The sequence below is a fragment of the Equus przewalskii genome, chromosome 17 (genome assembly GCF_037783145.1).
Source record: "Equus przewalskii isolate Varuska chromosome 17, EquPr2, whole genome shotgun sequence".
NCBI lineage: Eukaryota > Metazoa > Chordata > Mammalia > Perissodactyla > Equidae > Equus > Equus przewalskii.
In genome coordinates, this window is record NC_091847.1 from 56883778 (window position 1) to 56911033 (window position 27256).

Here is a 27256-nt window from a genome sequence, read left to right on the forward strand (position 1 = left end):
GTACTCTAGAATTAGTATTCTCATAAGACCCCTAAAACATCAGCCCTGCTCCCAGAAATGTAGAGGCATAAGCAATCTTCATCTATATAAAACTACTAGAAAAAATGAAAGCAGAACAATTAAGCTGATGAAAAGTATCCCTCAAAAACAACAGCAAAGCAGAAAACTTTAATAAACATTCCAAACTGAATTGTATCGCTTGAAGCAAGCATTTGGGATAAGAAAAAAACACCTTGGATCAGAAATTTAAAACCTAAAAACAGAACTGACAAAAGCAAAAAAGAAAGAGGAAGAAGTGACTGAACTCAGGTAATAAATAAAATAAAAAGATAAAATCATCAGAATTGAAGACTAAATCACAAGGTGCTCAAGAAAAAACTCAAATAAAAACTTAATAAAAGGTATTGAAGAAAACAGTCAAAGAACCAAGAGAATGGCAATGAGATAATGAAGTAAAAATATGCAGAGAGAAAGTTTTTGAAATGGAAGATAGACAAAAAAGATATGGATAACTGGAGTCCCTGAAAAACAAAACAAAACAAACACTGGAATAGAACTACCATTTAAAACTATAATCCAAAAAACCTTTTCAGAAACAAAAGACCCAAGCCTACATATTAAAAGGATCCATGAGGTAACAGCAAAAATTGACCTGCTACAATAAACTTTAATACATATCTCAGTAAAACTATCACAGTTTAAAAATAAGAGAGACAATAAAACCAGGAATTCCAAGCAAAAGGATCAAATAACTTAGAGGGGCAAGAAAATTAACACTGGCATCAGACTTCACAAAAACAACATATAAAGCAAGGCCAGATGGCAAACAAGGAAAGAAAGCATAACCAAGGATTTTATTTCTGACCAAGCTGTCCTTGCAGTATCAAGGCTATAGAAAACAACGCCAACAACAAAAATACGCAAGAACTCAGGGAAAACTGCCATGAACTCTTCTTAAGAAATTACTAAAAACTGAGCTATATATAATAATCGGTAGGTGTCTGGGAAACTTCAGCAAAGGATTATGGTAAAGATTTAATATATTTAATTGTAGAACTAAGAGCAAACAGTTGCAGTTAAGATTTGAAGATAAAGTAGATACAATGCAACTAAAAACATGGGAGAAAGAGAAAAAGAAGAATGTAGAATAAACTCATTGATTGTTGAAATAGCAATAGGTGAGAATCAAAGCACACCATTAAAAACTAAAATAAAGGATAGCAGAAAGTTAAATAAGAAAACAAGAAACTGAAGACATTTAAAAAAGGTGTAAGTACACACACAGCTACTACAATAGTAACAAAAAACAACAAATACAAAACATCCAAAGAAATTTTTTCAAATGAAGTGCAAATAAAGCACATCATAAAGAAAGAAAGAAAAATATAACATAATGCACACACCACACATACTATAAAATAATATGACAGAATTGAAATGAAACTCAACAGTCATTAAAAGAAAGTGATTTTTAATACAGCTCATAAAAAAGACTCATGAGCACAACCGCCTGGATCTCAGTCACTAACAACAATGGAGGCTCCTTGAAAAACTGGCAGATTCAAAGGCTGGGCAGGGAAAGTACGAGCTGACTCTGGAACATCTTGTTGCCAGAATAGAAGGAACTCCTCAAAGATTTATGGGGACGTGTCAACACAACACAGACTGATTCAGCTGAGAATTACTATTGTATGTTAAAACTAGTGAGAAAAATTTTTTATGAGAAATAGGATATTTATAGAGTCTCAAATTATCTCCCCAAAAGATAGTTACTAACTAAAAAGAAAAAACAGAAATTTTACAGTGGGGAGGGAACCTGGAGGCCACCGCCATAGCCAAGTGGTAAGAATTTACCCCACCTGTCATGGAGCAACAACAGCGAGGGCCTCCAGCTTCAACACACTGATACATGTCCACAGCATTCTAGCCAAAAACCCATAACCTGAATCTAAGCAGCAGGAAACAAACGTCAGACAAATCCAAATGGTGAAATATTTCTACAAAATAACTGACCCGTATTCTTCAAAAATGTTGCATCATGAAACACAAAGAAAGACCAATGAAGTGTCCAGATTAAAGGAGATTAAAGAGGTATGACAATTAAAAGTAACATATGATCCTAGACTGGACCCTATACCAGAAAAAAAAACTTTCTCCTCTATTTAAACGGATATTAGGAAACTTAGCAAAATCTGAATAAAGCCAATAGAGTCCTATATCAATATTAATTTCCTGATTTTTATGATTGTACTGTGGTTATAGTAAAAGAAAATATCCTTGTTTTTTGAGAAATGCATACTGAAGTGTTTAGGAGCAAAGGGCCATAATATCTGCAAATTACTCTCAAATGGCTCAGAAAAAAAATAATATTTATTTATTGCTTTATGAAAAGCAAATGTGGCAAAAAGCTAACATTTGGGGAATCTGGAATGAAGGGTATATGGGAATTCTCTGAATTATTTATTTTTTTTAAAGATTTTTTCCTTTTTCTCCCCAAAGCCCCCGGTACATAGTTGTATATTCTTCATTGTGGGCTCTTCTAGTTGTGGTATGTGGGACGCTGCCTCAGCGTGGTTTGATGAGCAGTGCCATGTCCGCGCCCAGGATTCGAACCAACGAAACACTGGGCCGCCTGCAGCGGAGCGCGCGAACTTAACCACTCGGCCACAGGGCCAGCCCCTCTCTGAATTATTTTTGTAACTTTTCTGTAAGTCTGAAATTATTTCAAAATTAGGTAAAATTACAATAGTATTTGATAATAAGCTTTCCTACATTATTCCCCAACATATACATGCACCCACACACATATAAAGACCAAAGCCAAAAAACCTAAGAGAGGCCTTCAAGTTATTCTCTTCCTATATCCTCTACACAAATACATAACCTGCCAACTCTATCCTCTTCTCTTCAACAGCACTATTGATTCAATTATTGTATAACCTCTGTAAGATTTCCTGACTCCAGACTTCCTCTTTCACACACTTGCAAAATTAACTACCTCACTATACTACTTTAAAATCCCGAAGAGTCCTCTATGGCCAACTCTTCTTACAGACTTAAGTCTCTTCCAGATCATGTCCCTGCCTCTCTCCTCTTCCTGTCCTTCTCACCAGCAGGAAACCAAGTGCAGTTCTCTGAACCTGCAATGCTGTTTCATTGTCTGTGCTCTGGCGAATGCTTCTATCTCTGCTGAAGTATGGATATCTATCTAGTCAAAGAAATTCCTATTTACTCTTTAAACCTTATCTTAGCTTCACCTTCTCTGTGAAACCTTCCGGACACAAGACTCTGTGAGGATGAGTAACCATTCCCTCCTCCTCGGTGCTACTATTTTATCTGACACCGTCTCTAACACACTTAACACAGTATAACTATCTCTCATTCTAAGGTGAATGGGGATTCAATGACAGAAGGAACCAACTCAAATTTATTTGTTGAATTACTTAGAATACAACAGGTCCTCAAATAGTGTGAATAATTATGCATACACATATACCATATAACCATATCGTAAAGGGTAGAGAAATGTTAAGAAAGCCTCAATCTACATATTGAAAAGTAAAAGATAAGAAAATGAAAAAATAGTTTTAAGACCAATACCCATTTTACAAGGGAGATGACAAATGCTTTTGTTTGTTGTTTAATATGTTAGAGAAAGCCCTAGACTTAACTTTTTGCACTCATCTTTAGAAAACAATCTGATATAGTTTTTCAATTTTTATTTTCTACAGTTTGATAATTAAGAACACTATGTTGTTCAAAGGCTTTTAAATCATAAACTAAAACTAAAACAAATTTATGTATATGATATAATACAAAACCAGAAGTAGTTTTATTTTATAATACTTAAGTACAAGAACCATTGTTTTTAGTCAAAGTGTTTTAAAAGCAGTAATTCCTGATTTAAACTGAATTTTATACAAAAAATCTAATCACAGCCTCATCTTATTTTCTTGATCTAAAACTAAGCCCATTATATAATCTTCTATCAGAAAAAAAGTTTAAAGGAAACTACTACAAATGTTACACCTGTCCTTCTTTCCAATATATACACAACAGGGATAAGTAAAATTATTTTCCAAACTTAAGAAACAGATCCTTAAGTGATTAATAACAATAATCCATGTGAAAGCTTCCATGAAGAAAATGCTATCACATACAAATATGCAAAATCATAACTATACAAATTAGCCCTGTTACTGATGCCTTTGTTACCCCTCCTAGTTTTTCTGATGGCTTTCTGATGATTACTTTGTCTCAGACTTTTTGAGGGACCGAGTATCTGACTCTTGTTTACTTGGCTCTTTCTACATGTTTCTTTCATAGCCTCTATTTCCAAGCATAAAATTCAGCATCTGTTAAAAGTATCTGCTCCCAGAGGGTCAGGGATGAGCCAATTTTACTTTCTACTGTATGTCTGCCCCTTCCCTACGAGTACCAAGTACAGTGTCTACAGCAGAGAAGGAACATAAGACAATGAATATAAGACAAATGGCTGAGTTAGTTTGGAGATATTTTAAGTGGTAATTTTTATAAGGATTTAGTTTATTTTCTTTAGAAATAAAGAAAGTGATTATTTTCCAGAATAAGCACTGGTAATCACATGTATGTGCAAAAAATGGCAATAGGCCTACTTTTAGTAGCATAAAGGGTAACTTCAAAATTTCTCCTCAATGTTTGGGAGCACAGAGACTTCCTCTGCCCCTGCTCACCAGAGACAAGAGTTTAGGGGATGTGGCACCTTTATCTCCTGCCAGAAGGACAGTGATACAACCAAGGCATACGAATTTTGAAATTAATCTAGAAGTATACTGATACTAATAAGCCCCAAGGAAACTGTTGACATAATAAAAATTAATGTCTTCTCTTGATCTTCCTTAGAAGATCCTATGATCATTAATTAAATTCCTTCAAAATTCTTAGATTCCATAAAAAACACATATTAAATAAAACATTATACTTACAGCATACATTACATTTAGAAAAACAGAAAAATTTGACAATGATCCAATAACTTTCTCACCATCATTCATTAAAATTAACTGAATATAAAGTAACAGTTCTTTTGAAGTAGTCCCTTCAGTCAGGCCAGTTTCTATCTGAAGCTAGAAACTTTACCTAATAAATTACTGACTATAGAAAAAAGTCGGTGTCATTTTCAAATTCTTTGTGTATTTTGCTTATAAAGGTCATACACAATAAACCAAACAGAAAGTGTGTCCCTAAAACAAAGAACAAACTAGAGTACCTAATTTAGAGCACCTAATTTCTTCTTCCTCAGAGGAAACGCTTTACTGTCACAAAAGTTAATTGAATTCTTGCCTTTGATCCTATTTTTTTCTCTACATTCTCTATTAACTGATCTCTTTTTTCTTTTTTCTTCCTCTGACTTGCCCTTCTTTCCTTAGCCCTAACCACTTTGATTATTAAAACTAAAAGTCCTGTCAACCCCTTAAGTTAAATACACTAACTACTTACATGCCGAACGCCTACGCCAGTTTTATCATAAGACATTCAAGAGTGCGGTACTTATAATCACTACCAACGTCTGAGTTTTCTGCTCTAGTAGCAAATTCCTTGTTTACAACTAGTTATGACACTGCATTCTTACTACGTATCATAATGTTTGACGAAAAATAAATAACTAAAAGTCAGATTAATACTATTAATTTAACAAAAAATTATAGCATAAATAGACTGTATACTAGGATGCTATAATATCTATACTGTTCCTACAATGATCTTTAAAAAATCAATAGCTAATTTAAAAAATTCTTCAAAAGAATAATCTTAGACTTAGTAATTTTAAGAGCCTAAAGAAATGTTTTCACAAAATGTCGTCTTCCCTTTGCAAACCAGATCATGTTTCGTATAATGTTTCATGCTACAATCACACGGGTGAGTCATCTGCAGGATGTACAACATGGTTTTAAACAATCTGCTAAGGTAAAAATTTTGAAAGACAAAGTTCCAAGCTGCACAGCTGGAAGCATTCTAGGACAGAACCTTACAAGCACCCCCAATCACTGGTGTTCACTTATACATTTTTTTTCTGCTTTTTTTCCTCCCCAAATCCCCCCGGTACATAGTTGTATATTCTAGTTGTGGCTCCTTCTAGCTGTGGCATGTGGGACGCTGCCTCAGCATGACCTCATGAACAGTGCCATGGCCCTGCCCAGGATCCGAACCGGCAAAACCCTGGGCCGCCGCAGTGGGGTGTGTGAACTTAACCACTCGGCCACGGGGCCGGCCCCGTTCACTTATATTTTTTGACAGTCTAATTCGAGACCAGTGGTTCTCAACGTGGCTACATATTAGAATCACGTGGGGAGCTTCTGAAACCTATCCACTCCAGGCTAACTGAATCAGAATCTTGGGGTTTGGACCTGGACATAGGAATTGTTTCAAAGCTCCCCTGCTGACCATAACGTGCAGCTAGGATTCAAAATGACTGGCCACGTCTTTACATTTATTAACAGAGACTTAAATGTTAAGATATCATTTAGCACTAATAATACCCGAATAAAGAACTGTCATTTGACCGCATATAAATCTTTAAACTACCAAGCAGTATTCCAGTGTTTAAGTCCATTACTCAACAAGGAGTAGATCCTCCACAATCGTTTGCTGGTGATACAGATATTTTAACAATTAAAATTATAATGATTACCTTCCTTTACAAGGAATATGGCATTTAACGTAGTACAGAATATATGATTATGACATTTTACAAAAATTCCAGCTTCAAATCTTCCAAAACAAATGATGATACAAACACCTAACAGAGCTTGCAAGTTACAAGGTGATGGGAACTATAGATTTGAGATGAAGGAGTAGGGCATTTCAGGCAAAAGAGCAAATTGATCAAGGCCATGGTATAGAGACAGCAGAAGTGCAGAATCTGTAGAACAGAGGAGGAAATTTAGTATGATGGTGTGATGGAGACAAACAGGAGTAGTTGGAAATGGGGAGAAAAGCTAAGACTGTGTATAGCTTGAGATGGTCTCTGAATGACAGACTAAGAAACTTAGATATTAGTCTACAGGCAATGGAGAGTCACTGGTGGTTCCTTAAAAAGCAATGACAGGATGTTCCACTTCTGAGAAGACAGAGTACATGTACTTTATCCTATTCCTCCCTCTAAGCGCAACTGAAAACCCTAGGCATTACACATAAAACAAACATAAGAAGTCTGTGAAAGGCGCAGAGAGGAAGGCAGACTGGCTAGGGACCTCAGGACCCAAGGAACAACTCAGTGGTGAGTTCTCTGGGTTTTCTCTTTGCTTCTTATATCTCGAACTTGCAAGTGAAAAGATGGCAACCTTTAAACACCAACAGGCAAAGACAAAAAGCCCCAACAAAAGCCTACTCTCTTTAACCAAATGACCAGGAAGGGCAGCGGAACAAGACAGAAAACTTTTAGACAATAACTGCACTACTCTAACCAAACATTACACAAAAAACTGTGACCCCACCCCCCACCAATACCAGGGAAGGCTGAATAGGGAGCCTAGACTTCCACCGTCACAAGTATATAATGAGTCACACCAATACCCCCAGCAGGTGGTGTCACAGAAGGCCAAGACTTTCAGCTGATACTGAGCTCCCACATACTAGTAACCCCTATCCCTGCTGCGTCAGTGAGACCACATGGAAAGATGTTGGAATTTATCTGACAAAAGTTTTAAAGCAGCCATGACAAAAATGCTTCCATGAGCTATTATGAATACTCTTGAAACAAATGGAAAAATAGAAAGCCTCAACAAAGAAACAGAAAATCTCAGCAAAGAAAAGTAAGATATAAAGAAGAACCAAATGGAAATTTTAGAACTGAAAAATACAATAACAATTAAAAAGCTCAGTAGATGGACTCAAAGCAGAACGGTGGGGAGAGAGGAAAGAAACAGTGAGCTAGAAGATAGAGAATAGAAATTTCCCAATCTTAACAACAGGAAAAAAATAGACTTAAAGAGCCATTCCTGATGTCCTAGCAGTTAAAGTTTAGCATGTGCACTCCACTTCAGCAACCCAGGTTTGGTTCCCAGGCACAGAACCACACCACCTGTCTGTCAACAGCCATGCTGTGGCAGTGGCTCACAAAGAAGAACTTACAACTATACACAACTATGTACTGGGGCTTTGAGCAGGAAAAAGGAGGAAAAAAAAAGAAGGAAGATTGGCAATCGATGTTAGCTTAGGGCAAATCTTTCCCTAAAAAAAAAATTAGACTTAAAAACAAATGAAGAGATCCTCAGGGACCTGTGAGACTACAACAAAAGATTTAACATTCATGTCACTAAAGTCCCAGAAGTAAAGGAAAAGGAAGGGAGGGAGACTGCAAAAGTACTTGAAGAAATATGGCAAGAGACATAAACCTGCAGGGTCAAGAAGTTGAGTGAACCCTAAATTGGATAAACCCAAAGAAATCTATGTCAAGTCATATCATAATTAAATTTCTGAAAACTAAGTACAAAGAAAGCATTCAGAAAAATACAAAACTTTACCCACAGGGGAAAACAACTCAAATGACAGTGATTTCTCAGCAGAAACCATGGAGGCCAGAAGGAAGTGGCCCAATATAACTCAAGTGATGAAAGAAAAGAGTGTCAACCCAGAATCCTGTACTCAGCAAAAATATCCTCCTGTCATGAGGGGGAAATCAATCAAGACCTTCTCAGATGAAGAAAAAGTAAGAGAATTTGTCATCCACAGACATACCCAAAAATAACAGCTAAAATAAGTTCTCTTAACAGAAAAAAAAATGATAAGAAGATACTTTTTGAGTATGAGGAAAGAAAAAAGAAAACAGGAAACAAAACAATGGGTAGATACAACAGGCTTTCGTTGTCCTCTTGAGTTTTCTCAATTATGTCTGACAGGTGAAGCAAAAGTTTTAACTGTCTGATGTAATTCTAAATGTATGTACAGGAAACATTTTCAGATAATTACAAACAAGGAAGGGTAAAGAGACATAAAGGAAGGTAAGGTTTCTATACTTCACTCAAACTGGTAAAATGCCAACAGTAGACTGTAATAAATAATGCATATATAAAGTAATACCAATAGTAAACACCAAAAAAGATATACAAAGAGACATCCAAAACACAATAGATAAATCAAAAATGGAATTCTAAAATCTTCTCAAGTAACTCAGATTAAGAAAACAGAAAAAAGAAAAAGAGAGGTAAACAGAAAACAAAAAATAAAATGGTACACTTAAGCCCTAATACATCTACAACTACATTAAATATAACAGTCTAAATACATTAAGTCTAACTAGCAGAGTGAGTTAAAAATCACGGCCCAACTATATGATGTCTACAAGAAACTCACTTCAAATATAACTATAAAGGCAGGTTGAACGCAAAAGGATGGAAAAAAATAAATCATGTAAACATTAACGGAAGGAAAGTAGCAGTGGCTATATTAATATCAGATAAAGTAGACTTAGAGCAAAGAAAATTATCAGAGACAGACAAGTATCCTACAGAATGATAAAAGGGTCAATCTGTCAAGGAGGCATAGCAATTCTAAATGTGTAGGTGCCAAATGACAGTGTTGAAAAATATGTAAAGCAAGAAGTGAAAGGATAGACAAATCCACAATCATAGCTGGAGACAAGATCTCTCTCTCAATAAGTGAAAAGAACTAGACAGAAATCAGCAAGGATATACAACTCAACAACAGTATCAACCAACAGGATCTAGTCAACGTCTATAGAACACTCTACCAAACATCATCAGAAAACATATTCCTTCCAAATGCCCATGCAACATATACTAAGATAGACTAAGATAAACCCTGGGCCATAAAGCACACCTTGACAAATTCAAAATAACTGAAACCACACAGAGTATCTTCTCTGACCACAGTGGAATCAAACTAGAATCCACTACTGGAGAGATAAAAGGAAAAGCTTCAACCATTTGGAAGCTAAGTAATACACTTCTATACAAGCCGTGGGTCAAACAGGAAGTCTCAACGGAAATTTAAAAAAATACACTGGAACTGAATGAAAATAAAAATACAATGTATCAAAAAATATGGGACACAGAGCAGTGAAGGAAAATTCATAACACTAAATACATACATTAGAAGAGAAAAAATCTCAAATCAATAATTTAAGCTTCTACCTCAAGAGAAGAGGAAAATAAATCCAAAGCTGGCAGAAGCAAAAAGGAGCAAAGAAAAAAAAAGGGAGAAGACACATATTACCAAGATCAGGAATGAAACAAGGATATCACTACAGACTGCAGAGAGCAAAGGGACAGGGAGTACTATGAACACCTCTGCACATTTTGATTTGACAACTCAGACTAAATGCACCACTTTTTTTTTTTTTTTGAGGAAGATTAGCCCTGAGCTAACTGCTGCCAATCCTCCTCTTTTCGCTGAGGAAGAGTGGCCCTGAGCTAACATCCATGCCCATCTTCCTCTACTTTTTTATATATGGGACGCCTGCCACAGCACGGCTTTTGCCAAGCAGTGCCATGTCTGCACCCGGGATCCAAACCAGCGATCCCAGGCCGCCGAGAAGCGGAATGTGCGCACTTAACCCCTGCGCCACCGGACCAGCCCCAAACAGGACACTTCTTTAAAAACACAAACTACCGCAACTCACTGGATATAAAACAGATAATATGAATAACTCTTTAAAGGTTACCAAGGAAAATAAATTTATAATTTATAAAACTCAAAAAGAAGAAAAAATCTCTGAGCCCACATAGTCTCACTGGAGAAGTCTATCAAATGTTTAGAGAGGAATTAATATCAACTCTACAGAATCTATTCCAGAAAAGAGAAGAGGAGGGAACACGTCTCAATTCATTTTATGAAGCTAGAATTTGATGCATTCTGACACCAGAACGAAAGACATGAGTATAAATCCTTAATGAAATAGTAGGAAACAGTATTCAGCAATACACAAAAGATGACACAAAACGATCAAGCAGGGTTTATTCCAGGGATGCCAAGCTGGTTCAAAATTTGAAAATCAATCAGTGTAATCCACTACATTACCAGGCTAGAGGAGAAAAATCACATAATCATATTAAATGTTGCAGAAAATGCAACTGGCAAAATTCAACACTCAATGGTAATAAAAACTCTTAGAAAACTATGAATAGAGCGGAACTCCCTCAACTTGATAAAGAGCTTGTATAAAAAAACTTACAGTTAGCATTATACTTAATGGTGAAAGACAATGCTTTTCCCTAAGAAAAGGAACAAGGCAAGTATGCCTACTCTCTCCAATCTTATTTGATACAGTGCTGGGAGTTCTAATCAGTGGAATAAGACAAGAAAAAGAAACAAAAGGCATAGAGATCAAAAAGGAAGAAATAAGACTGCCCCTCTTTGCAGACGACATAATTGTCTATGCAGGAAATCCCAAGGAATCTATCAAAAAATTCCTAGAACTAATAAATGAGTTCAGCAAGGTTGCAGGATACAAGATAACACACAAAAATCAACTGTATTTCTATATACTAACAATGAACTTGTAAACACTGAAATACAATATTATTTATAATCACTCCAAAAAATGCAATACTTAAGTATAAATCTCAAAGAAATATACAATACTTCCATGATGAAAACTACAAAATGCTGATGAGAAATCAAAGAAGATCTATAAAACATGGAGAAACACACCACGGCCATGGATTGGAAGACTCAATATAGTAAAGATGTCAATTCTCCCCAAACTGATACATGGGTTTCACGAAATTCCTAGCAAAATCCCTGCCATCAAGATTCCTCATAGTTATAGAGAAGATTATTCTAAAATTTTTATAGAAAGGCAAAGAAACTAAAACAGCTAAAGTAATTCTGCAAAAGAACGAAGTAGGAAGAATCAATCTACCAGATTTCAAGACTTGTTACACACCTATCATAATCAAGACTGTGATATTGGGAGAGGGATAAACACAGATCAATGGAACAAAACAGAGAACCCAGAAATAAAACACAAATATGCCCAATTGTTTGACAAAGGTACAAAAACAATTCAATGGAGAAAAGACTGCATTTCCCACAATGGTGCTGGAGCAAATGGATATCCACAGGCAAAAATAATGAAGTTTGATCATATCTTACACAAAAATTAATTCAAAATGGATCACGGAATTCAATAGAAAATAGAAAATTCTAAAATTTTTAGAAAAAAGTTTTCTAAAACTTTAGGAGTCAATTTTCAGAATCTAGAGCTAGGCTAGACTTAACACCAAAAGCACAATCCGAAAAAAGAAAAACAGAAAATTTGGGCTTCATCAAAATTTACAAATTTTGCTCTGTGAAAGACCATGTTGAGAGAATGAAAAGACAAACTACAGAGTAGAAAAAAATATTTGCAATCCACACATCTGACAAAGAACTAGTATCAAGAATATATAAAAGAATGCTTGAAACTCAACAGTAAAACAAAAACAACCCAACTGAAATAGAAAACAGGCAAAAAACGTGAACAGACATTTCACCAAAGAGGACATACAGATGACAAATAGGCACATGAATAGATGTTCAACATCATTAGCCCCCAGGAAAATGCAAATTAAAACCACAATCAAACATCACCACACACCTATCAGAATATAAAATTAAAAAGTCAAAAAAAAAAAGCTGCTGCCAACGATGCAAAAAAACTTGATGACTCACTGCACTAATCCGCTAGGGCTGCCAAAACAAACCCCACAGACCGCGCGGCTGAAACAACGGAGTGCTAGAGGCTGCAGGTCCAAGATCAAGGCGTCACCCAGTGTGGTTTCGTCTGAGGCCTCTCTCCTTGGCGGGCAGATGGCCACGTTCCCACTGCGTCCTCACAGGGTCTGTCCTGTGAGTGCAAGTCCCTCCAGGTTGTGCGTCCAAATTTCTTCTTCTTAGGAGAACACCAGTCAAACTGGATTAGCGCCCACTCTAAAGACCTCATTTTAACTTAATCACCTCTTTAAAGGCCCTGTCTCCAAATACAGTCACATTGTGAGGTACTGGGAGTTAGGCTTCAACATATGAATCTGGAGAGGACAAAATTCAGCCCATAATGCTCATACATTCTGGTGGGGATGTAAAATGGTACACCCACCTGGAAAACAGCAATTTCTCAAAAAAAAAAAGAAAAGAAGCATATAACTACCGTATGACCCAACAATTGCACACCTGATCATTTATCCCAGAAATATGAAGACTCATGTTCACACAAAAACCTATACAAAATGTTTACAGCAGCTTTAGTAATAATTATCAATAACTGAAAACAATCTAGATGTCCTTCAGTGGATGAATGTTTAAACAAACTGTGGTACATCTATATCACAGACTACTACTCAGCAATTAAAAAGGAACAAACTATCTAAATGTGGAATAACTTAAATGAATATCCAGATGATTATGCTGAATGAAAAAAGCCAATCCCAAAAGTTTATATATTATAGATTCCACTTATATAGCACCCTCGAAATGACAAAACTATAGAAATGGAAAATAGATTAATGGTTGCCAGGGGTTAAGGAGAAAGCGAGTAGGTGGGAAGAAGAAGGTGTGGCTACAAAAGGAAACTCTTCATATCTTGCTACACACGGGGTGGGAAACTTGGCTGAAACCTTTTCCCACTTCCTAATCTTTGAATGATGTGCTCTATAATAAATTAGAAGAAGAATGATCAAATAGGGGTGGATAGGGACATATTAGTTACTCTATGTGGAAGGATTAAGGAGGGCCAGGCACTGTGCTAAGCCAGACTTATCCTGCCTCCAGCACCTGTGCTTCCCTTCACCAGGCTGCACTCAATTCTTAAACATCACCCAAAGTTGGAACCGGCAATGTGGCTTAGCGGTTAATTTGGGTGCACTCAGCTTCAGTGGCCCAGGTTCACAGGTTCAGAGCCCAGGCGCAGACCTAACCCACTTGTCAACCATGCTGTGGTGGCAACCCACATACAAAATTGAGTAAGATCGGCATAGATGTTAGCTCAGGGTTAATCTTCCTCCAAGCAAAAAAAGGGGAAGACTGGCAACAGACGTTAGCTCAGGGCAAATCTTCCTCAGAACAACAACAACAAAAAGTCACCCAAAGTTAACAACTGCAATGTCTAGCATGATGCAGCACAAAAGATGGAAGTTACAAAATTACCTCTCCTCTTTTACCAACATTCTTATTTCCTTAGTATCTGATCTCAGCCAACTATTAATGAGAAAAGCTATAATTATCTGCTTAAATGAGTCACACTAAGGTATAAGTAACTGGTAGGCTTAAATATTCTCACACTGTACAAAAGCAGGTTAACTTGAAAGGCGTTTTAACAAAAATTGTATGTTTAAGAAAGAATTAAACTATAGTCCTAGTGTTGTCATCTGTTCAATTCAGATGCCCTAAAGCATCCACATCCCATTTCTGATCTTGGCGTTCTTAGGTGTTTTGGAAGTAAATTGGACAGAAATCTTAAATTAGAAAGTAGTAGTAGTAGCTTCCATCTCCCCATAACTCAAGACATCTGTCTGGTTAGCTGCTCATTCTATATGGGAGGAAATATTTGGAATAGAGCTTTTATTTGTCTGTAAGATAATCCAGAATCTGGTGAAAAATTGTAAAAATCTGCGTTTTTGTCTTCTCAGCTGCCTCTAAGTTTCCCTTTCTCCTGCCTTCTGAGTTCTCTACCACCCCCAGGGCATGCTTGATACCTCCTGCTCCGGGCAGACGACTGTCTTCCAGCTTCCCCCATCGAAACAGAAAAGGACTTAAACAAGGATTAAACTGAAGTCTTTTAACAGACTCGCACTTTTAACAGACTTGTAGTTCAAGGCAGCGAAGAGAAATGTTCACCTTTTGGGATGACATGGTTTACTGAGGGAGCAGGAGCTTTGTCTGTTTATTTTACTGAGTACACCAGGAAAAGTGCTTAGTACTAATACCACGCCTGGGGGAACTGGGTCAAGAGTTAATACGTTACTTGCACTCCCCTTTGCCCTCTCCACTCTTTTAACCTTAATTATTCGGAAGCCAAGAATTCAGATTCCATTTTCCAGGTCTACTTCCTTCTCCTGGTTTGGTATCCCTTTCCTTCTTTGAAAATGGTGGTCATTTTGTATCTCCTCCTGCCCTCCAACCCCCAGCAACCTGTTCTCATGCCCCAGAGTTCTTGTAGCCTCCAGCATGTGAGGGGTAAAGGAACTATGAAGGTCTGGGGGGAAGGGTGTGTGTACCTCACGAGTGGCTAGGGTGAGCTCATGGCTTCTTGAACTAGGGTAAACAGCAAAACACCATCACCCCTACTACCAACCCCATCCAGCCAATATAAAGTAAGATTCAGAACTTTTGTTTTTTACAGTGTAGTTGGGGGAGTTTGGGGGGGGGGGCAGTTTAATGATGATAAACTGTTAAACAGTACATAATACATGATATCAGAAAAAAACTACCAACTGGCAATGATTACACATACTAGAGAACGCCTAAAACTGGATCTTAAAGTTAATTACAATTATATATGTGAACTGCTTTTAATTTCCGCCTGTTATGCAACATAACAAACATGCACATCATAAAAGATGTGTTAGATCAACTTTCAGTTTTACTTTAAGGCAGCTGCATCCTTTCCTTCCAACCTCCACCCCTGCAGCTTCATTCATTGCTAGCTGCAAATGTAGGATGATTCCTCTTCAAACTTTTAAAAAAACAATTACCAAGACACCATGCTGTTACACCGGAAGAGAGGCCAGAAACTTAGTGTCACTTGTCAGATTGTCCATCTTGCAACCAAACAACTACTTCTGGTCTTTGCCAGGTCCAAACTATTCCTTATCTAGTTACTATAATTATTTACCCCAAATAACATTTTTATCACTTCCCAGCTGATGAAGCATAAGTTGCTTCACAAAAGCAGCTTCAAAATCTAAACTCAAATGGCTCAACAAAAAGACGCTCAAATTAATTCATAATAAAAAATACACAGCAGGGGCCAGCCCGGTGGCACAGCGGTTAAGTGCACACGTTCCACTTTGGCGGCCCAGGGTTCGCCAGTTCGCATCCTGGGTGAAGACATGGCACCGCTTGGCAAGCCATGCTGCAGTAGGCATCCCACAAATAAAGTAGGGGAAGATGGGCACGGATGTTAGCTCAGGGCCAGTCATCCTCAGCAAAAAGAGGAGGATTGGCAGCAGATGTTAGCTCAGGGCTAATCTTCCTCAAAAGAAAAAAAAATACACACCAATTGACTGGCAAAGATCACATACTTTGGTAACACGGATACAGGAACACAGATGACAGATGTTCTCATGTATCCCTAGTGGATATGCAAAATGGTACAATCTCTATGGAGGGAAATTTGGCAATATCTATCAAAATAATAAATGCAAGTATCCATTTCCAGGAATTTACCTTATAATATACCCTCCTGCCCCACCAGTGTGTGTGAAATAACATATACAAAGTTATTCATTGTAGTATTAATGTAAGGACAAAAAATTAATAACAATAAAAGCAAACACTTATCTAGCACTTGGTACGGTGCCAGACACTGTTCTAAGCGCTTTACATTTCCTCATTTAATCTTCCCAACAATCCTATGAGGTAGGTGCTATTAACACCCCCATGGTACAGACGGAGAAACTAAGACGCCAAGCAAAAGTAGTCCAAGATCACTTAGCTAGGGCAGAGCCAGGATTTGAACCCAGGTAGTGTAGCTTCAGAACCTGTTCTCTGAACCATCACGATATACTACACCATCTAAACAGATAGCAACAGGAGAACAGTTGAACAAAATACATGGGACACCCATCTAAAGGAATATTACACGTTTAAAAAGAAAGCTCCTTTAGGGGCTGGCCCCGGGGCCGAGTGGTTGAGTTCGCGCGCTCTGCTGCAGGCGGCCCAGTGTTTTGTTGGTTCGAATCCTGGGCGCGGACATGGCACTGCTCATCGAGCCACGCTGAGGCGGCGTCCCGCATGCCACAGCTAGAAGGACCCACAACGAAGAATGTACAACTATGTACCAGGGGGCTTTGGGGAGAAAAAGGAAAAAGTGAAATCTTTAAAAAAAAAAAAAAAAGAAAGCTCCTTTAATTCCCCCTCCCACTTTGAGGGTAGGCTGAACCTAGTGACTCACTTCCAAAAACAAAGCACAGAAAGGGAAAAATAGTAACTTTATGGTGGAGAAATCTGGTAAACCCTACCTTAACCAAGTGACCAGGGTGATATCACCAGTGATGTCATGTAAATATCAGGTACTCCCTCACACGACTTGATGAGATGAGCAACTCAACTGTATTATTTCCAAAAACCCACAGCCCCATTCTAATCATGAGGAAAACATGAGACAAACGCAAGTTGAGAAAGATTCTGTAGAATATCTGACCAATATTCCTCAAAACTGTCAAGGTCATAAAAAACAAAAAAGACTGAGAGTCAGAAGAGACCAAGGAAACACGACAACCAAATGCAATGCGGTATTCTGGATGGGATCATGAAACAGAAAAAGGACAATAACAAAAAAACCAGTGATATCCAAATAAAGTCTGGAGTTTAAAGTCTGATGTCGGTTTCTTAGTTTTGACAAATACACCACAGTGAAGACAGTAACGTTAGAGGAAACTGAATGAGGTGTACATGGAAACTTTCTGTACTATTTCTGCAACTTTCTTGTAAATCTAAAATTATTCCAAAGCAAAAATCTTATTTTTAAAAAAGTAAGAAAGCTCTTGTGTATTGATATAAAAAAAATCTCCAAGAAGTGAAAAACGTAAGGTTAGGCATAGTATGTATAGTATGGAAGAAACAGTATCTGCACAGATATAGAAATAGCATTTGTGTAAAATGGATGAGAAAGTACATATGCATACATAAAATATTTCTGGAAGAATATATAAGGATCTGATGACACTGGTAGACTTGGTGACGGAGAGAACTCAGTAGTTGAGGAAGAGGAATAAAAAGGAAGACTTTTTAATGTGTCCTCCTTCACCTTTTTCATTTTGAAACACACGGATGTATTACCTACTCAAAAAATAGTTAACTTTTACAATGAAAAGGATGACAAGGACCTGAACTAAGGCAAAGCACCGGAAATAATATAGGGGATTAATCAGAGAGACTTTTAGGAGATAAAAAAGAAAATCTAACCTCCATCTATCTCTTAAGGCTTCCCATACCCCCTTCCTCACTTTTTCCACCAACCTCATTTCCCCTTAATGCACTGCAGACACTTTATTCTAGTTGAACCAATCTGACTGCCAACCCCAACAAGTTACCAGCTGGTTCCCCAAATCCACCTCTCTCCCAGCAAAACCTAGCTCTAAACTTAAAAAGCCACCCACCTATTGTGCTATTCAGCATCCCACATATTTTGTCTATAACAGGGATGGCAAATACAGGCACTCGTGCCATCACTACTCCTACACCCATGACAACAACACTGCTCAATGATCACAGCAGCCTTGCCCTCTAAATCCACACTGCCTCCAACTACTCCTTAACGCCAAGTTCCACGCAGCCACCGTTATCAATCAAAGCTGGCCCATGAAATAAAACCTGTTTGCCACATCTGGTCTCTACTATATTAATCTGTTTGCCCTGATATTTTCCTCCAAGGATTTAATGTATATTTATTTTTATATACTCCTATTTTGTTCTGAAAAGGATTAATGAGACTTACAAGAATACAGGAACTATAAAAAGTTAATAAATTAAAAAATAAAAGCAAAAGAACAAAGAAAACACCAAAAATGGTGCCAAGAAAAAGGCTAAAAGATGTGCAGATAATACCTGTATGCCTGCTCCGGGCAGGCAACAAATCTGGCTCCGGCTTTCCAGTAGCCATCACACAACGAAAACCCAGGCCACACACAGGAGATAAACAGAAAAGTACTCAGAAGAGGAACTATTCTTGGTACTTAGACCAAACAGTAATTTTTATAAAGCAAAGAGAACACTATAGAATGAATAAGACATTCAACACACACAACTACCAGTTTTCAAAGGGCTGGGTTGTTTCTGATAGTATCCATCAGGAGAGACCTATGGTATCTTAACAAAGCCCAATGCAGCAAAATTATTTTACAAAGAGCAGGCACGAGCTTCAAGAATCGCTGTGTCCTTTTCCTTGGTTTCCTCCAGCACTGCCTTCCTAACTAAATATAAATAAACTCTTTGAAGACAAGAAGCATGTTTTCTAACTCTTACATACAGCTCACGATGCTTTGCATTCTGCAAAAAAGCAGCCTTCAATATCAGTGAGAATTTACACAGTGCAATTCAAGCCTACTCTGATAAAAATTGTCTAACCTAAACATAGGAATTGCCACTCTTACTAAATAGAATAAAAATGGTAACTGAAGCCTCACCTCATAGATAGAATTTCTAAACCTTCTATAGTATTACTGAATCACAATTTAATTTGTGATGTCCCAATAGCGTTTTTTGTTTTGCATACCCCTAGCACAAGGCTTGCAAAAATGCCAAATCAATATCACTGAATCCGATCAAATAAAATGAAACCCACAGCAAAAGCTTTGGCAACCCCCACCAAAAGAAAGACAACATTACTATCTTCCAAGAATATAATCAATATCTCTTTACAAACCAGCTGACAAAGGCAGGTTCATTTTTTAAATGACTTTGCAAGTCTGCTAGAAGACAATGAATTATAAAGCAGATTTTCCCTACATCTTTCCAAGAATCTAGTTTCTGTAAATGCCGAACTGCCAAAGAACTGTACTTCCCCACTCTTCCACACATACACACATGTGCGCATACGCACACATCCCACTATCAAACAGGCTTTCCCTTTTATGGCCACTACCTATGCCCTCTCTTCTTTACCTGGTCAAACTGGAAATGCAATGAAGCCAAATAAATTATTTAGGTAAAGCGATTATGAGAAACAAGTATTAAAAAACTTAAATTACTACTTTTAAGCATAGGCATTAGGATACATTAACCATCCTCTATTTGTATTTTATTAATGGAAATCAATAAATAAGTAGTCTCATCCTGCACTGGTTTAGTTCTTTATACACTTAGCATTCCCTGTACACAGGGCACACCCTGTCACCCCCAGGAGGGGATCGTGGTAATGAGTGAAAGAACAGGGGCAGGACTGGGGGAGTCCACAAACGGACCTCAGAAAATCCAATTCCTGTGCCTTTGTTTCTTCATCTATTAAAATGGGAAATGACAATCATCTCTATCTGCTGGGATTATTGAGAGAATTAAATGAGGTAAGATTTGTAAATGCATATAAAATAGAATCTTGGGGCCGGCCTGATGGCGCAGTGGTTAAGTGTGCACATTCCCATTCCGCTTTGGCCGCCCGGGGTTCACCGGTTCGGATCCCAGGTGTGGACATGGCACCACTTGGCCAGCCATGCTGTGACAGGCGTCCCACATATAAAGTAGAGGAAGATGGGCATGGATGTTAGCTCAGGGCCAGTCTTCCTCAGCAAAAAGAGGAGGATTGACAGCAGTTAGCTCAGGGCTAATCTTCCTCAAAAAACAAACAAACAAAAAAATAGAATCTCAATAAGTGTTAATTCTCTTCCTTTTTATAAGTTAGGAAACAGAAGGAGCTGAGCAGGTGACTTGTCCAAGGCCAATGGCTAGTAAGTCTAACACACAGGCTAAAACTGACTTAGGGCCTAACATTCTTTCCATTACACCAGGCAGCCTTAAAATAGCAGAACCCAACACGTCACGTTTGTCTCTATTGGGCACCCATTACATGCAAATAAAAAAATTACAATTTGAATACCTATTAGATGCCAGGCACTACACTACTCTCTTTCCACACAGCTATCCTATAAAGTAGGTGTATTTATCCCATTTTACCAAGAGAAATTAACTTGTCCAAAGTCACAAGGCAATAATGCAGGACTAATCCAGGTGTGTTCACTCCACTACTTTTCCCTACTATTCTGCCTCAAAAGTGTAGAGGTAGAAATGACTGTCCGTCAAAATTAAATTCTAATGGCCCAGAAATTTTTATAGATCCTTTCTACTTATTAGTGGAAACGTCCCTAGCTCCACCATCCTTTCTCCTTAAATTTGTTAGTTAGGCTAAAACAATTTATAATAACTATGGTGACAAATTCACATTTGTATAGCATGTTACAGTTCAGCATTATAAGTTATTTCATTTTTACTAGATACAACTACTGAGGTTTTTTCAAATATTAGCTCATATTTAATACTTTCAAGACTTCAATGAGGTAGGGATCATTACTATTTTACAGATCAGAAAACCAAAGTGTGAAGAAGGTAAGTAACTTGCCTAAAGTTATACGACTATTAAGTGTAGAACTTTAGCCTGGATCTCTCACAGAAAAGCACATATACTCCTGCATCCACTGATTCATTTAATCACTTGCTTTTGTTAACTTACTCATCAGAGCTGGGGGAAGGGAAGTGTGTGTGTGGATGGATTCCTTCACCAAAATGTAATAGAAAATAAGGGCAGAAAACTGATAGAATAATAACAACAGGAAAAATCAGAAAGATTGTCTCAGATCTTTCCTCCCCCAAGGCTGTCAGGTGATTTCTAATAAATGTTTACAAGGCAGACATTTAAGCTGTTCCCAGAGCACAGGGGAAAAAAGGAGAGTTTCCCAATTCATTTAGAGGCTGGCTTAATCCTGACACCAAAACCAGGCAAACACAGCAAACTAAAAGGGAAACATAATGTTTACCCTTTGTGGCTACAGATGCAAAAGTCTTAATATATTTAAGTGAAAAACAAAGGAATGTATGTAGTATGATCCCATTTGTGGAAAAAAAAAAACACTGTGAAAACACACATATGTATGTAGGTACAGTTGGATATGTAAATGTCTATTTGTACATACCTACACATAAATGCAAAGATATAGGTTTGGAACTATAAACCCCAAACTGTTAACAATAGTTTACCTGAGACAGGAGTAGTCTTAGGAGTGAAAGGGCGGCAACAAGAAGTAAAGGGAGATTTTCAGCTTTTTCTCTGTATATCCATGTATTATTGAATTTTTATAATTAACATGTATCATGTTTGACAATTAAAATATATAAATGAAAAGGCCTAAATATTCATTTCTTGTATTTCCTCTACTTGTTATAGTGAAAACTACTTCTTTTATTCACTCATTGGGCATTCATTTAATAAGCACTCAGGACACAACTCCTATGTGCAGGCACCGAGCTAACCAGCACCTGTGCCAGCCACTGGGCACTCAGACCCTATTTTTTTAAACCCAGGATGGAACAACAGTTACTTCCTTCCATAAAATATAGCGTTGAGTTTTAAGTCAAGTTCTTATTTTATATCATTTGTTATTTTTTAGGTTGTATGCCAGGAATAAGAAATATATTTCTTCTGAAATTTGTACTGTTTTTATTCTAAAAAGAGTACCAAGTCATTTTTATTTATTCTTGCAATTAAAAAAAGGTCTTTGTATTCATTTATTCAACAAAGGTTATAGTTGCTAAGTGTCAGGCTCTATGCTGGACAATGGACACGTAAAGATGAACAAACAGCATATGGCCTCTACCTACCACCAAGGAGCTGAGAATTTTACATCCATGCTATGTCTGATACAGACAAGTACATAAAACCCAAAATAAGTACCTTAGTAATCCTGCACTTCAAAACGAAATTGGCAAACTGCCCTGTCCAAAAATGAAAGTTAAGTTTAATCCAGAAAAATTTTAATGTTTATGAAAAATGTTAAATTATTCAATTATTTTGAGGTTAAAGGGAATAAATTAGTGGGGAAGCAGAGAACATGGAAGCAGAAGGGAACTAGAAAGCAGAATATCTCAGTGAACAGTGAGTTTTAGGATTGGCTACGCCACTAAGAAGCTGTTACTGGGTTTAACTGCTCCGTGTCCCCACAGGAAATATGGAAATGATATTATTATTGTTATTAGGATACGAGAAAACAAAGAATTTATTTGAAAAAGCGTAACAAAATCTGGTGAATATGAGGCAGTGTGGCCACAACGCTTGCTATTTTGTTATCTGGTTTAATGTTTTACGTATTTATTTTTCCCCTACTTTGTCAATAATTAGCCAAGAAAATTGGAAAACACAATTTAACTTCTGTATGCCTCATGAACTGGAAAGAATGCAGGAAACAGAGTCGGAAGACCTGAGTTTACATTCAGACTCTGACTCTTACTCCTGTAAGGTTAAAAAATGAGCAAATTATTTAACCTCTTTGCAGCTTAGTTTCCTAGCAGTAAAACAGGGATAAATTTATCTTGCAGGATTATTGCAAAGACTAAATGAGAAGATACATTTGAAAAACATAAACTCAGAAACTACTATAAATTAAATAGATATTTTTCCAAAGAAGATATACAAATGGGCAATAAGAATGCTCAACCTTATTAGCCATTAGGGAAATGTAAATAAAAACCACAATGAGATGCCACTTGACACCCACTAGGATGGCTGTCATCAAAAAGACAATATTAACAAATGCTGGAGAAAAGAGAACTCTCCTACTTGCTGGTGGGAATGTAAAATGGTGCAGCAGCTATGGAAGAGCTTGGCAGTTCCTCAAGAAGTTAAACAGAGTCGTCATACGACCCAGCAATTCCACATCTCAGTATACACCCAGAGAACTGAAAACACATGTCCACGCAAAAACTTGTAAATGAGCGTTCATAGCAGCATTACTCAAACAGCCAAAAAGTGGAAATAAGCCAAAGGTCCAACTGACGAATGGATAAACAAAATGTGGCACAGCCATACAATGGAATATTATCCAGCCATAAAAAGAAATGAAGTACTGATACATGCATAATATGGATGAACCCTGAAAATATTATACTAAGTGAAAGACACAGAGAGCCACATACTGTATGATTTCGTTTATACGAAATGTCCAGAACAGGCAAATCCACAGACAAAAAGATCAGGGGCTGTCAAGTGCTGGGGAGGGGGAATGGGAGTGACAGCTAACGGGTATGGGATTTCTTTTCAGGATGACAAAAATGTTCTTGAATTAGTGATGATGTCTGCACTAGCTTGTGAATATACTAAAACCACTGAATTGTACACTTTAAAAGAGTGAATTCTATGGTATATGAGATATCTCAATAAAAGAAAACTATTATAGAAATCTAAGTTTTGGCTACTTTTCATTATTAAATATCCTACTTTTGTCAAGAGGTTGTTCCTGTTGCTTGTAATAGCTATGAAAGCTCTCTGAAGTTAGATGTTACACAGATGAATGGTATTTTTAACAAAGTAAAACTACTAATTATGCCAGAGAAACCTTCTACAGGTCAGATTAATTTGGTATAATTTTATTTCTTCAAAAGAGAAGTCCTTATTAATACTAAGTTTGTTCTTAGGGAGTAGAAAGAGTTTCAAGGAGTCGTTACAGAGTACCCGAAAAAAACAGGTCAAAATGTAATATTATCTGCTTTTGTAATTAGTGATTTAGTTTTCAGATATGCTGGTCAACCAACTAAAATCCATGCAGATGGGAACTTTGCAACCTCCACCACTTTCCACGTTCTGCATTCTGCTACCAGATCTCCAGGTCCACCATCAGCTTCTAATCTCATCCATCAATTATTCCATCCAATTATTATTCACAGGGGTGAAAATGCTTGGTAAACTCTTTAAATACAACCAATTCATTCCTTAATGTTGGGGAATTTATAGAGTAGGCCCAATTTTGAAGGTTAAATTTAGTGTGGATTGTCTGAATAAATATGCAGCAAAATGATTTCCTGGAATTTGAGATAGAAAAACAATCTATAGAGTTGTGTAATGCTTTCTGAGTCCTTTCAGGGCTTTCTCATGTATTTGGTCATGGGGTAAAGACAGTCACCAACTTTCGTCCAAAGTATTATGTATAAAAGCTTCCTGGTTCTAGAACAAAGAAGCATTTTATTGCTCAAAGCAAAAGGAAGATATTTTCCTTCCATTTAGTATTGTTATACTAAAATAGCATACCAATGAAACCAGCTAGGTAACAGCATGACCCAAGGTATGTAAACAAAGATAAACTGTTCTTTATTATGTGTTCTTCCTTGTGAGGGGAGGGAAAAAAAGTTTCTCACATCTAAGAAAATAAGGTTTATCAAGCCAAAGAAAACCATATGGACTAATATTTTCCAATATGGGGGTATTTTGAGTGGCAATTTTAATTTGAGGGTTTGCCAACCTATGCTAGGATGCACGGTGGGTGTACTGGGCACAGCCAAAATGTGAAGAAAGAGGTGACCTGTCAAACAGCTGCTATCAACTTACTCCCTCAACAGCACCTCCAACTTCTCGGGTGATGTCTGTGTAAGAAAGATGTCAAAGCACCAACAGAACCACGGGGGCTGTCACACCAGCAGCAAGTCCAAATCGTGCCTCTCAGGGAGAAATCCCATCCGCACCCTCAAGAGCTGGCCAGACTGTGCGTGGCTCTTTTCTAATATAAGTCTACCTAACATAGAAAAAATAAATACATAACCAGAGATCCTTGCCCAGCCCTTTCTCCCTTCCCTTTGTGACTCCTCCAAAGGCTGGAGGGATGTTAACATCCTGCAGGCCCTCGGAAAGCCAAGCCTCACGCCGCGAGGGAGGCGGCCAGGAGCCTCGGCGCAGCCCGGGGGCCTCGACCCGGCGTCCCCCACCCACCGGGCAGGGCTGGTCCCCGGCCACACAAAGGACCAGCCGCGGGCGCTGGACGCAGGGACTCGTCCCGGGCCGGGAGCCACATCTGGTCCCCGCACGCCGCGAGGACGAGACCCGCCGGAAAATAAGGATTAACGCCCGAACCTGTTGCACCACGCGGGTCCCTTTCACCCAGAAAGGAACAAGGACGCCCGGGACCGGAGGCGCGGGCCGCGGCCACCCCGGCAGGCGGCGCGGAGGCAGGGGCGGCCCGCGGGCTCCCACCTCCGGCGCTTTGTCTGCGGTGGCGGTGGCGGTGGCGGCGGCGGCGCGGGGGCGCCCCTCCCTCAGCCGCGCGGCCCCGCCGCGCCGCGGCCCGCGCCGGCGAAGAAAGCCGGGCCCGCCGCCGCCTCCGCCCGCCCTCGCCGCCCGCCGCGGGGCCTGCGCGCTCCTCCCGCCCGGGTCGCCCGGGCCGCGCGGCGGCCGCACTCACCTGGCTGGTGCTGGCGCGGGCGCTGGCGGCCGGCGGCTCCGGGAGGACGCGGGGACCCGGGAAGGCGCGGGCGGAGAGGAGGGTGAGGCGGGAGGAAGGCGGGCTGGGGGCGGAGCGGGCCCGGGCGGCGGCGGCTCCAGTCACTCGCTCAAATCGCGTCCTGGCCCCTCCGTGCGTCAGGCGAGGGACGGCGGCGCGGGCGGCCCGGCGACCTCCCGCCACCCGCGGCCCGACCCGCGTCCGCGCCGCCCCGCGCGCGCCCGGGGTGCGGCGGCGCAGCGACCCCGCCCGGCCGGGAAGGGGGCGGGGCGGAGAGTCCCCCGGGGCTGGGGCGTGGGGGCTGGGCGAGGAGGGGGCCGCCCACGCCCCCGCAGACCCTGCGAGCCTCCCCGCGCGCAGAGCTCCGACCTCCCAAACCCGCAGGCAGTGCCGGGTCGTGGGAGGAGCACTGGACCTAGAGTCAGGAAGGACCCCGTTACTCGACGTCTTGCGAGTCGTTTGTCCTCTCTGTCCTCATCCTGAAATATATGGTCTCCAAGATTTTCAAAATTCTAATTGTCATCCTCGGTTCGTTGGGATTCCTTTGCCCCCAAGTACCCAGTGTCAGGAGATGACTGGAGATTGCTCTCCCCCAAGTCTGTGGTGTGGCTGAAGAATGAAGGCAGCTGGAGGGGAACGGGTTGTAGCGAGGAAGGGCTGGATTCAGGGTATTTGTTTTTCTTCGGAGAGCTTTCCATGGGACAGTCCAAAATGTATCCACAAATGGTCCTCTGATAATGGCTACTTCCCCATCTTCACCAACCCTAGTTATTTTTCTCCAGATGTACTGACTTCAGAGTCCTCGTTCTTATTTTATTGCGCAAATCATTTTTATGTCATTTCCTGAATTCGGTTCAAAAGAGTCATCAGTTAATACACACAAGCTCAGGGCAGCCATGTGGTCCTAATCCCGAGCCTTCCATATTACTCACTCCACCACTGGCTTCGGTATCACCTAATTCCATTAATAAAATCTTGCCATTCCAACAACTAGGCAACCAAATTTCTCTCTGCTGAAGTTCTCTCTGATTTAAAATTCCACGGATGAATTCTTTCTCTTAATTCTGTAACTAATAATCTGTCTCTGCTGCTTCAACCTCTCTGCCACTCTTTTGATCAAGCCTTTCTCATTTCACTTCTGCTTCTGT

The 27256-nt window shown here is 39.2% G+C and overlaps 1 protein-coding gene across 3 annotated transcripts in view; it reads right to left on the reverse strand.

The window, feature by feature from the left end:
* The window catches only part of SESTD1 (SEC14 and spectrin domain containing 1), a 114863-nt gene extending 88508 nt beyond the window's left edge, over positions 1–26355 (reverse strand). The window contains exon 1 of one of the 3 annotated variants that reach the window (XM_070581589.1): positions 26070–26355. The gene's annotated coding sequence lies outside the window, so the exon portion shown is untranslated. Of the gene's footprint in view, positions 1–25741; positions 25934–26069 lie in introns of those variants that run through there. The other 2 variants (XM_070581591.1, XM_070581590.1) reach the window with 2 other exon arrangements.
* Between the last annotated feature and the right edge of the window lie 901 nt (positions 26356–27256).